Raw genomic sequence first — 11869 nt, 5'->3', positions numbered from 1 at the left:
TATTGTAAATAGGGCCTCCACCAAGCAAAGACAAAGGAAAAGAAAAGCAAGCTTAAGAAACCATCAAGGAGCTAGGAATAGCTTTCATGGAGCTTCGCTTTTTATTGTCTTATTTTAAATAATGTTTTGGATTTTTAGAACCTTAAGTTTCCGTGTTCGACATGGAAAGGTATTTTGGATAATTGGTTGTATTTTGGATAATGGTGACTTGGTTTGCAACCCAAGTCACCCGTTTTATCATTTTATCCTTTTGTTCTAAAAATCATGTTTAAATGCTTGTACTTAGAGACATATAACTTAAAGTGATCTAATAGACAAATATAATGACGGGATTCATTATATGTCCACATGCTTAAGGCTTGTGTATGATCATTTACAAAGTGATTTTGAGTCTATGAACTCTCTTAAAGGATTGTCAATCACCAAGTACACTTGCGAAATCTAAAACTATTAGTCGATCTATGAGATATTTCTCCTTATACTTCAACATCATTATTTGTGTCTCATATGCTATCTTTGAATCTATAGTGTATTTATTCTAAAGATAGAGTGGGAGAAAAATGAGGACACAACACACGATAAATTTGTGTACTTGTGTAAATGAGATCTACGCAAGAGAGAATGATTTGAATGAAGGTATATCTATTCACATACTGTACCCAAATAGATGAGATCTATGGTCTCAAGTAAGTTTTATATGACTTAAGAGACCAATGAGGACACATAAGAGACCAATGAATCTATAGTGTATTTATTCTAAAGATAGAGTGGGAGAAAAATGAGGACACAACACACGATAAATTTGTGTACTTGTGTAAATGAGATCTACGCAAGAGAGAATGATTTGAATGAAGGTATATCTATTCACATAGTGTACCCAAATAGATGAGATCTATGGTCTCAAGTAAGTTCTATATGACTTAAGAGACCAAGTAATGTAGTCATAAGAGTATGTTCTCAAGATTACTACACGAGGAGACCAAAAGAAAGCTTTGGAAGAAAAAATGACTAATGTAAAGTCTTAACAAGAGTTTTGACTAGTTTATGAAAAATTTTGACCAATAGTTTCAACCTTGAGATTTACTTAAGAGCCTAAATGAATCAAAGTAACATACTAGTTATGAACGAATTGCAAGGATTGATATACCGATATCCTCTATAGCTAAGTTTTTAACCTCGCAAATGTCATTACTTAACCGCATTATGAAAATGAATTGGTTAAACCTCCTTCTAAATGGGATATTTTGAAGGACGTGTATTAGATATTACTTATATTTAATAAATGACATTGCCACACATCATTATGACATGAATGTGTTAGAGATTTAAAATATCTTTCCATAAGGTTAAGATGAGACCTCTTCGAAATAGGAATTTTGAAAGGATATGATGGGAACATATATGGCTTCATCTTAATAACTTTGCAAAAGCAACATACATTCCAATTTTGAAATGTTTTCGATTAAGTAATCAATTTCGAAACATGTGGAATTAAGTGGGAGTTTGAAATTATCATGTGAAGACATGGAATTTAGTGGGAGCCATCATCCTTTGAATGTTTACAACTCATCACTCATTGAAGAATGACGAGCTAATACCTTCTTTCACAAAGAAGTATTTGAGTTTTCAATTCTGGATGAATATGGACTATGATGAATCCAATTACATCAAGAAATATTGGATTAGTATTAAGAGATACACATCGTATCAACATACACATAGGTTTTTCATGTAGATGGAATTGCCATTACCTGTCATGGTCGTTCATTGAACCTATGAACGGTTGATCTCATGATTATTAGTAACTAATGTTTCCGCCATTAGAATAATCATGCACATGTCCAATAGTGAATCATATGCATGAGAGCATGATGATTCATTGGCAAGCCATACAAGAAACGTCATGAATTTTCTCGAGGAGAATCCGATGAGCGATTTCAGTGTTTGACAGAATACTCTATTATGTCTTAAGAGGTTGCGCATATTATAGAAAATCCGAACACACGTAAAGATTTATGAAAATCCTAAACTTTTCAAGTCACAAGGAGAAATAAGAAGTTTGGAAAGATACTTAGTTGAATAAGAAGTTACTCAAAACTAATCTTTCCTAACTATGCTAGGACTTGTAAGAAGTGCTAGGCTAATCATCTTGACAAATTGTTGCAAGACTCTACAAAACATATACCTAGTGCATTGTGTGTAGATGGAGTACTTGATCAGTACAAGTTATATCATTCACCACAAATTCGTTCGTTATGTGATAATCGATAAGGAAGTTCTTTCAAGATAAAGAACCGAAACCAAGGTCGGGAACCTTGATGTGTACTTGGTAAGGTTCATTCTATGAGAGAGAACATGAATGTAAAGGAAAGTGCAAGTATAAGAAGTTTGAACACATGGACACATGGCATGTTAAGCTTCTATTGCAATTAACAAGTGTTTACACACTTACAATATGCATCACAAGGTTGTAATATGGTATTGACTACCCGAGTGTGATGTCGACATTTGTCGTTTGAGTTATTATTAACTCACCTTATACATTGTTATATCCAACCGTGTTGTAGAGACAATTGAACCCCGATAAAGTGAACATGGATTAACATTGTATTTGCCCATAGTCACTTGTATGAGGTGACGTCTCGAAGTGACTAGAGTGTGATGCGATTGATGGCAAGTTCAAATGCCATGGAGTCATGTGAGATGACTAGTCGATCACATAGGCAGACTGTTAGGAACTTTTGTCGGGCCTTATGACCGCATATAGAGTTCTGGCAAATTTATATAGCCTGGTCGTGGCGAGAGCTGCTATAGTATTCAAATGAGTCGATTCTTTTGACTAAAGACTATTCGCCTAAGATGGCACAGTTTCAGATTAACTTTGATTTGTGTTACTACGACCTTCGTAAATGGGGTCAAATGGGCATATTTTGGGTTATGATGGCTGTGGCTAGTTGAAGGGAATAAGTGCGATAGGAATTGTCCACCCCTTGTCAGGGTTATAACAATATCTCAGGGCCACTCGAGGAGTAATGAATTGGAAATGCGTGGCCACGCTCGGAATGTATCCATGGTGGATAAATCCGGTCAATCAGTTATTCTCCAGATCGAGGAAACCACTCTCGATATGATCACTTGCAAGTACAACCTGAAATACACCTTTCATTGAGTGGGAGATAGTAATAGGACAAGAGAATTGGTGACGCACACTTGTCAAGGACAAGTGGGAGATTGTTGGAATATGTGTCCTCCGACAATAATGCGATCACAACTGTTGATCATAATGATCACATGTTTAAATCTCATTTTAAAAGAATACGTTTGGGAAGTATTTTTACTGTCAACTGGTCCACACATATCGGTAATGATTGGCTGACTAGAGTTTGACATTACTGTCGTGCGACGGTGGTGATCAGTTGATCCCCTAGGTCATACCTATAGGGCAACACTCTTAATTGATCATTTAATTGATCGTATAACGTTACGAGCCAATTAAATTATTTAAAATTGACGGAAGATTTTGGAAGTATTATTTACGTATCTCATTGAAATTTGATTAAATGAGATACGGTCTGAGTAACCGAATTGTATCACTACTCAGATGAAATTATTGTTTAAGGAAACAATTAAATTTGAATGAATTATTATAAATACAAATTGTTGTGATTTATAATTGGTAAAACATTTTGGTACAAGTAATTATGAATTACTAAGTCGATTTTTGTATATGACGTATATTTATTAATACGTTGATTTTTAATATGTTAAAAAATACATAACAAATTTATGTAACATATGACATGTGACATAAGACAAATTGACATTTTGACAAAGATAATATGGAGTCCATATTATCTATATGTACCGAAATTAAGGGAGGATTAAGGATAATATTGTGTTTATAATGTGAGTGGTAAACACAATGATTACCTACTAAACTAGCCATGCAACCCTAATGCTCATTGTGAAGAACAACTCAAGCATACATTGGCTCCCTCTAATCCCCCCTTCCACCCGGTTTTATGAGATGAAAAACCACTTTGGTTTTTCATCTTATTTTTACCTAAAAACCACTTTGGTTTTTCATCTTATTTTTACCTAATATACACTAAAATGTAGTTAGTGTATCATTCATTCTTCATTCACCTAAAATTAGAATTTTAGAAAGATAAAAAAACCTTCCTCTTCTCTTCTCTCTCAACCGGTTTTGGGAGATTAAAACCAAATTATTTTGGGTCAATTTTTCTACAAAAATTAATATTGTCTAGTATACATAATATTAATTTTATTAAGAGTGTGCTTTGGGTATTAATCCTTGGGAGAGATCCTACACTTGGGTCTTTGTTCATCCAAAAGGAAAGCACAAGAACAAGAGAGAAGGTGATCTCTCTTGTGCCCATTTAAACCGAATTTCTAATGTAAGGATGAATGCTTCTTCTTTATTTTGTTTATAAGTTTGCATGCATAAGATCATTTATTAATTTTATGACAAATTAAAATAGAACATATATGAATATGTTAGGTATATAGATCTACTTTTCCTTCAACTTGAACATGTTGCATGTGATAGAAAGTGTAAAAGAGTTCTTACATCTCTCTAAAATAAGACACATAAAATTACTAATAGTTAGTAAACAAAAATTATTACTAAGAATGTTAGTAATATTTTACATACAATCAAGGGTATTTCTAGCATAATATCTAGTTAATATTTGTTAGGAATTTGGGTTTTATTCTTGGGTGCATGCAATTTGAGAGGAGGCTTTCTCTTTGGAAGCTTGAGTTTATGGAGGATCTTGCCATTGATAAATAGCTCAAGAACAACCAAGATGGTGATCTTGGTTGTGCCCAAATACTACCATTTTTCAATGTATGGAAAATTATTTTCCTCATCTTTTATATTAATATGCTTTTATATTGCATGCATGATACATAGATCAACTAAAACAAATTATCAGATAATTTGAATTTTGATTAGAGAGTCTAATTAGGATCTATGATCATTCACTCTTCATAAAGGGAGGAATATAAGATGTGTTCTGTGCCGGTGGGGGTATTCGGCTGCCGGTTGGCCGCCATAGAGAAACATGTGTGTATAACGGTTTATTGATGTCGACGGTTAAGGATTGGATATGTGGTGGTGGTGCTGCTGGTTGTTTCGAGGTTGGTGCGAGGTGGTGGAGCACGTCCGGTGGCAGCAATGGAGGGTGGATGATGATGGGCGTGGTGGTTACAGGATGTCGGGTTGAATGGAGATGATGAAGAACGATGGTGGAAGAAATGGTGGAGTTGTTGATGGTGATGAGAGGTGAATTTGAAGAGATTAGTTGCAGGTTGTAGATGATGAAGACGAGGTAGTAGGCAGGGGACGAGGTGCGAATTAATTGATGCGTGGTGGAGATGATGATGATGGTAATGGCAGGTTTGGTCATGGAAACCGATTTGCAGCTCAGTGGTGGCGGTGAATGAGGTGAGGCAGAGGGGAGCAACTTGGGTGAGTGACGGTGGCTAGTTGTTGATTAATCGAGATGATGATGGAAGGTGGAGGTGTCGGGTTTGTTGGCGGTTGTCTTGCGATGTGGGCTGATGGGGGTTGTAAATGGAGGTGCGAAAAGGGTGGTTAATGGAGAAGATGGTGAAGGTGGTTAATGGTGATGGAGTAGTATGGTAAAATGGTGGTTTATGCAGATGGTGAAGGACTGAGCTCAGTCGGGTTTTCGGGTTTGATGGTGAAGCAGGGGAAGGAGGTGGATGGCAATAGTTTATCTTTGACTTTGACTTTGACTCATTTCAATTCCTAGGCTCGCTAATTCCGTCTTGCAATCCCGTCTTACCTACTCATAATAATATTAATAAATAAGTAATAATAATAATACTAATGTAACATATAACTAATACGACTAATTATTATAAATTAGTAAATAAAATGAGCTTTAAATCATTTAAGCACGCAAAATCGAGTCGGAATAGGGTATAACAGCGGGGTAAAAAGCGACTAAAATACTACTCATCAACTCATTCGTCTTCCGATAAGTCAAGACCAAGCTTATGCACGGCTTAATGTTATTGAAGGCCGTATTGTCGCTGTAGAAGGTCGTACAAGATAACCTTCCACCCTTTGTTAGACAACCAGACGTCAATCTTCCTCCAGGTCCTACTGAAGCTGAAAAGCGACTCCAATATTTGGAGGAGCAACTAATGTAGCTCAAGGGAGATGACATCTACAGGGAAAACAACCGCAAGTATGAGGCGGTAAATGCTCAATTGTCAACTAACTTCAACATGACTGACATCCCGAAGTTTAAGGGGCATGAAAACCATTTGAACCACATTCGTGCCTTCAAAGATTATATATTTATCAAAGGCATCAAGCCAGAGATGTTCTTAAACATCTTTCCTTCATCTCTCGATACCATCCCTAAGCAATGGTTCTACTCTTTGGATCATAAGAAGATTGCTACTTGGGACGATACTGCAATTTAGTTCACCAAACAGTACGCAGATAATGCTGAAATTCAAGTCAATATATGCACTCTAGAGGTTCTTACCCAAAATGAGATATAAGGATTCACAGACTTCCTAAGTAGGTGGAGAAAGACTAGCATGCAACTCGTCGAACGCTTAGACATGGCTACTCTTGTTGAAAAGTTCATGGACAATTTAAGGCCAATCTATGCAAACCATCTAAGGTATCAAAACATAAAGTCTTTCAAAGACTTAACCGTACTAGAAACGAGGATTGAAGATGACATCCGTAAAGGACTCTTGTCCAAAATGGTGGGTCATGGATATCAAGGCACAACGAGTCGTTCTTATGGTTCCACCAGCAATACCGACGAGGTCAACCTCGTCGAATCATATAGGAAGAATAACCCGTAGAGGAACTTCACCGATGTTGGAGACTCGAACTCCAATGCTCTAAAAAGATTGATGAAACTAGGTAAGCTCCAACCCATAGGACCTACACCTGACTTAGAGAAGAAGTCTAACTTCTGGGATGAGAATGCCTACTGCGAGTACCATAGAGGCAAGGGGCATGATACAGAGAAATGTTTCAAACTGAAACATGTCATTCAAGATATGATTGAAGATCGGCGCCTGCCCATACCTCCTTCAAGTAAGCCCCACAATACTCAGAATCCTCTTGGAATTCTAATGATAACAGACGAAGAATTCACCTTGGATTGCTCACACCTCATTTCCCCAACTGAAGACGAGGTCAATACACTGCAAAATGAGGAAACTTACTCCACCATCTCTCCTACCATCGCTGATTTTGTCACATGGGCAAAGAGCGTAAGTAGACAAGTCTCATAGCTAGAAGTTGTAGTGGCATCCCTACACAGCCCATGCACTATGCCTAGAGAAGACGTGTCAGTGGTTCCAATCTTATCTCAAGAATCCACAATGCAAGAAGTGATCGTAGTGACTGACAATTTGGTCGACCAAATAATCAGCCTAGAAGATGAAATCATAAGCTTGGGGAGCTTCATACCATCAATGGGATATGGGCGGATAACGAGGAAGATGTCTACCTCCAGGATAATCCCTTGATCAAAAGTGTTGAAAGCCTTACGGATGAGATCATTACCATGATACTTCGGGACGACCACATCAACCCCACAACATTGATCCTTGACACCAACCCAAACCAGCAGAAAGGATGGAGAAAGTCGATCAAATGGACCAATAGTCAAGGAAGGCTCTTCAAGCTCACAACTGGAGAAGGAGAGATGTTCAAAAGAGAACCCGAAGACTATGCATTCAAGTCAGAGTCGGAATCAGAGTCATAGTCGGAGTCTTAAGTCTGGAGAAGTCACTAGAGAGTCTCCTCCTTTCATCACTCCCCACCCCTCTCTTTCTCCTAGCATAGTATCGCCTAGTAACAGTAGCATGGGGAACGTCCCAGCAACTGTCCCTTTACCGCCATTGACTACTGAGCAGATGGTTTCTTTGTTTCAGTTGTTTTCAAACTTTAATATGAATAAATCTGTTTCTGCTTAATCCTTGTGTTATTCTGAATGCAATTCTATTTACGATGATAATGAGGATCATTCAAACCCAGACGCAATCGAATTACCTCCCTACATAATCAAAGAAATACTAGACGAGGGGGAAGGAGCACCAGTTATAGAAGACACCGAACCTATCAACGTAGGAACGGAATTAGAACCCCAAGAACTTAGGATATGGACGACTCTAGACCCAACTGAAAGGGCCAATTTCATCAACCTCCTACATGAGTTCAAAGACGTCTTCGCTTAGTCTTACAAGGATATGCCCGGGATCGACATGGATATTACAGAACATTGCATTCCAATCAAGCCAGGTTTCAAACCTGTAAAACAGAAGTTTCGTCGGATGAGGACAGAATGGGCTCTTAAGATTAAAGAAGAAGTCAATAAGCGATTCAATGTCGGATTCATCAAGGTTTTCGAGTATTCAGACTGGGTGGCTAACATAGTTCCCGTACCCAAAAAGGATGGGCGAATCCAGGTTTGTGTCAATTTCAGAGACTTGAACAAGGCGAGTCCTAAGGACGACTTCCCCCTACCACACATCGATATATTGGTAGATAATCTAGCAGATCACGCGTTTTTATCCTTCATGGACGGGTATGCTGGGTATAACCAGATCAAAATGGCCGTGGAAGACAGCCTTCATCACTCAGTTGGTTACATATTGCTATACTGTTATGCCAATTGGGCTAATCAATGTAGGGGCTACATACCAACGCGCTGCGACCACTTTGTTGCATGACATGATGCATAAAGAAGTAGAGGTGTACGTGGATGATATGATTGTCAAATCTAAGGATTGGGAAGGGTACATCGATAACCTTCGCAAGTTCTTCCTCAGTTTGCGCAAATACAACATGAGGTTCAATCCTCATAAATGTGCATTCGTTGTCAGTCAGAGGGGGATAGAAATTGATCCATTCGAAATCAAAGCCTTAATCGAGATGCCACAACCACAGACAGAAAAGGAGGTCAGGGGATTCATGGGTAAAGTACAGTACATAAGTCGATTCATATCGAAACTCGCGATGATCTGCGAACCTATCTTCAAAAAGCTTAAGAAAGCAGACCATACCATATAGGTAGAAGACTGTCAAAAGGCATTTGACAGGATAAAGGAGATATTGGCTAAGCCACCCATGCTAATGCATCCCCAACGAAACCAACCACTTTGTTTATATCTCAAAGTCACCGAAACAGCCATGGGGGTTATGCTCGTGAAGACTGTTGGAGAAGAAGAGAGAGATATCTACTACCTTAGTAAGAAAATCTTGGAGTAAGAGTGTAAGTATACACCTCTCGAGAAAACATGCCTCGCTCTTGTGTGGGCAACAAAGAAGCTACGCCATTACATGCTTAGCTACTCTGTCAAGGTGTATTCTAAAATGGAGCCCGTTAAATACCTCTTCGAGAAACCCGTTCTCAATGGATGCTTAGCAAGATGGACCTTAATGCTCTCGGAGTTCGATCTCAAGTACGTACCTTTGTAAGTCATAAAGGGGCGTGCCATGGCTAAATTCTTCGCAGACAATCAAATCAACGATACGCAAGTAATAGACACGTGGTCATTTCCAGATGAGGATATTGTACAAACCAGTATGGATTCTTGGGATCTTTAATTCGATGAGGCATCCTATTTAAGAGGATTTGGGATAGGAGTGTTGCTCATTTCTCCTGAAGGCGAGCATACACCACTTTTTGTCAAACACGACTTCGAGTTGACAAATAATGCAGCAGGATATGAAGCTTGCCTCATTGGTCTACAAGCAACAGTAAGTTTAGGCATCAAGAATCTTCGATTTCACGGGGACTCGTCCTTAATCATTAACCAAATTGGATCCTGAAAACTCCGAAGTGAAAGTCTAGCACCCTATCAGGCTGGGATAGATCACGTTGCTCAATTCTTCGATCAGGTTACTTATTTACACCTGCCTCGAGAAGAAAATCAATTTGCGGACGCTCTTGTAAAACTCGCATCCTTGATCAATATGCTAGACAACGTGGTTGAAATGACCTTGTGCATCGAACAGCGGTCAGAGCCAGCCTATGTACACCTCCTTACAGATGAAGAGGAAAATCCAGAGGAACCTTGGTTCCAAGCCATTCTCGAGTTCAAGCTCAACGGTACATATCTGAAAGATTCATTTAGCTCTTATTAGACATTTCTAATAACTAAGTGATTTAGTTTAGTCATAAAACTAATATAAGATCTTATGCATGCAAAACAAATTCAATAAAAGAGATGAATTAATCATTCTTACAATGGTGGCCGAATGGGTTTATATTAATTGGCCTCCTACCAAATTAATCATTTTTAAGAAAAACCGAATGCCCCAAAAACCCTTAGATCCAATTGCAAGATCTACTCTTTAAGGATTGTACCAAGTTAATCCTTCTCAATACATTTACTAGTTTTATTACTAGAAATTAGTAGACGTTCCTTTAAATTTTACTAATATGAATTATTACTACTACTACTACTAGTAATTAGCTCTTAATATTAGTATTTTAGAATGATGTTTTTATTTTCATTCTCACTCAAAAATAATTATAGAGAACTAAAATAATTAGAGCACTTAAATGAATAAATCAATGAGAAAACAAATCTCATTTTGTTTAGGGGAGAGAGGGGTGTCGTGGGGTGGAGGGGAAGAGTGCCCTATGGGTGCTCATATTTTCCCTCAATTTCTCTTCACAAGGAAAATGAAAGAGCCTATCACAAATAAGCATGCACACACATTGTCTCACACTTGTTCCCTCATATTATGGCAATCCGGTTTCCATATAGATAAAATGGATCCATTTTTAGTTTGTAATATTTGTCAATTGTAATATATGACATGTTATTAGACATGTGACAATGTAATGCAATTTTAACTTATTAAAATTCTTTACATAAAAATAAATAATACAAATAGCAATACATGATTACTTATATTTAAAATGGACCATAATATTATAATTCACAACTCCTTGTGATTATAATACATTATTCATTCTAATCATAATTGTTTCATAAACAATAACAAAAACATCATCTAATTTAAAGGATTAATTAACTTGTATCATTATAGAATTAATTAATTCATCAATTAAGAGTGTTACGCTAAAGGTGTGACCTTAAGGGATCAACTGATGACCACCGGCACACGACAGTAATGTCAAACTCTAGTCAGCCAACCATTACCGATAAATGTGGATTAGTTGACAATAAAGTATAACTTTCCCTCATGTATTCTTATCATGAGATTTAAACATGTGATCGCATTATTGTCGTGGACACATACTCCAACAATCTCCCACTTGTCCGAGACAAGTGTGCGTCACCAATTCTCTTGTCCTATTACTATCTCCCACTCAATGCAAGGTGTCTTGCAGGTCGTACTTACATTTGATCATATCATGAGTGGTTTCCTCGATCTGGAGAATAACTGTCTGACTGGAATCATCTACCATAGATACCTTCTGAGCGTGGCCACGCATTTTCAGTTCATTACTCCTCGAGTGGCCTTGAGATATAAGATAACCCAGACGGGGATGGGCAATTCCTGTTGCACTCTTCCCTTCGATTAGCCACAACTCATCATGACCCAAAACATGCCCATTAAACCCCAATTACGAAGGTCGCCGGACATAAACCAAAGTCACTCTAATACTGTGCCATCTTAGGCGAACAATCATTAGTCAGAGAATCGACTCATAAGAATACCATAGTAGCTCTCACCACGACCAGGCTATAAAAATTGCCAGAAAAGCGGTCAAAGCCCGACAAAGTGTCCCATACAGTTTGCCTATGTGATCGACTAGTCATCTCTTATGACTCTATGGCACTTGAACTTGCTATCAATCAC

The sequence above is a fragment of the Silene latifolia genome, chromosome Y (genome assembly GCF_048544455.1).
Source record: "Silene latifolia isolate original U9 population chromosome Y, ASM4854445v1, whole genome shotgun sequence".
NCBI lineage: Eukaryota > Viridiplantae > Streptophyta > Magnoliopsida > Caryophyllales > Caryophyllaceae > Silene > Silene latifolia.
This window is presented reverse-complemented; position numbering follows the sequence as displayed.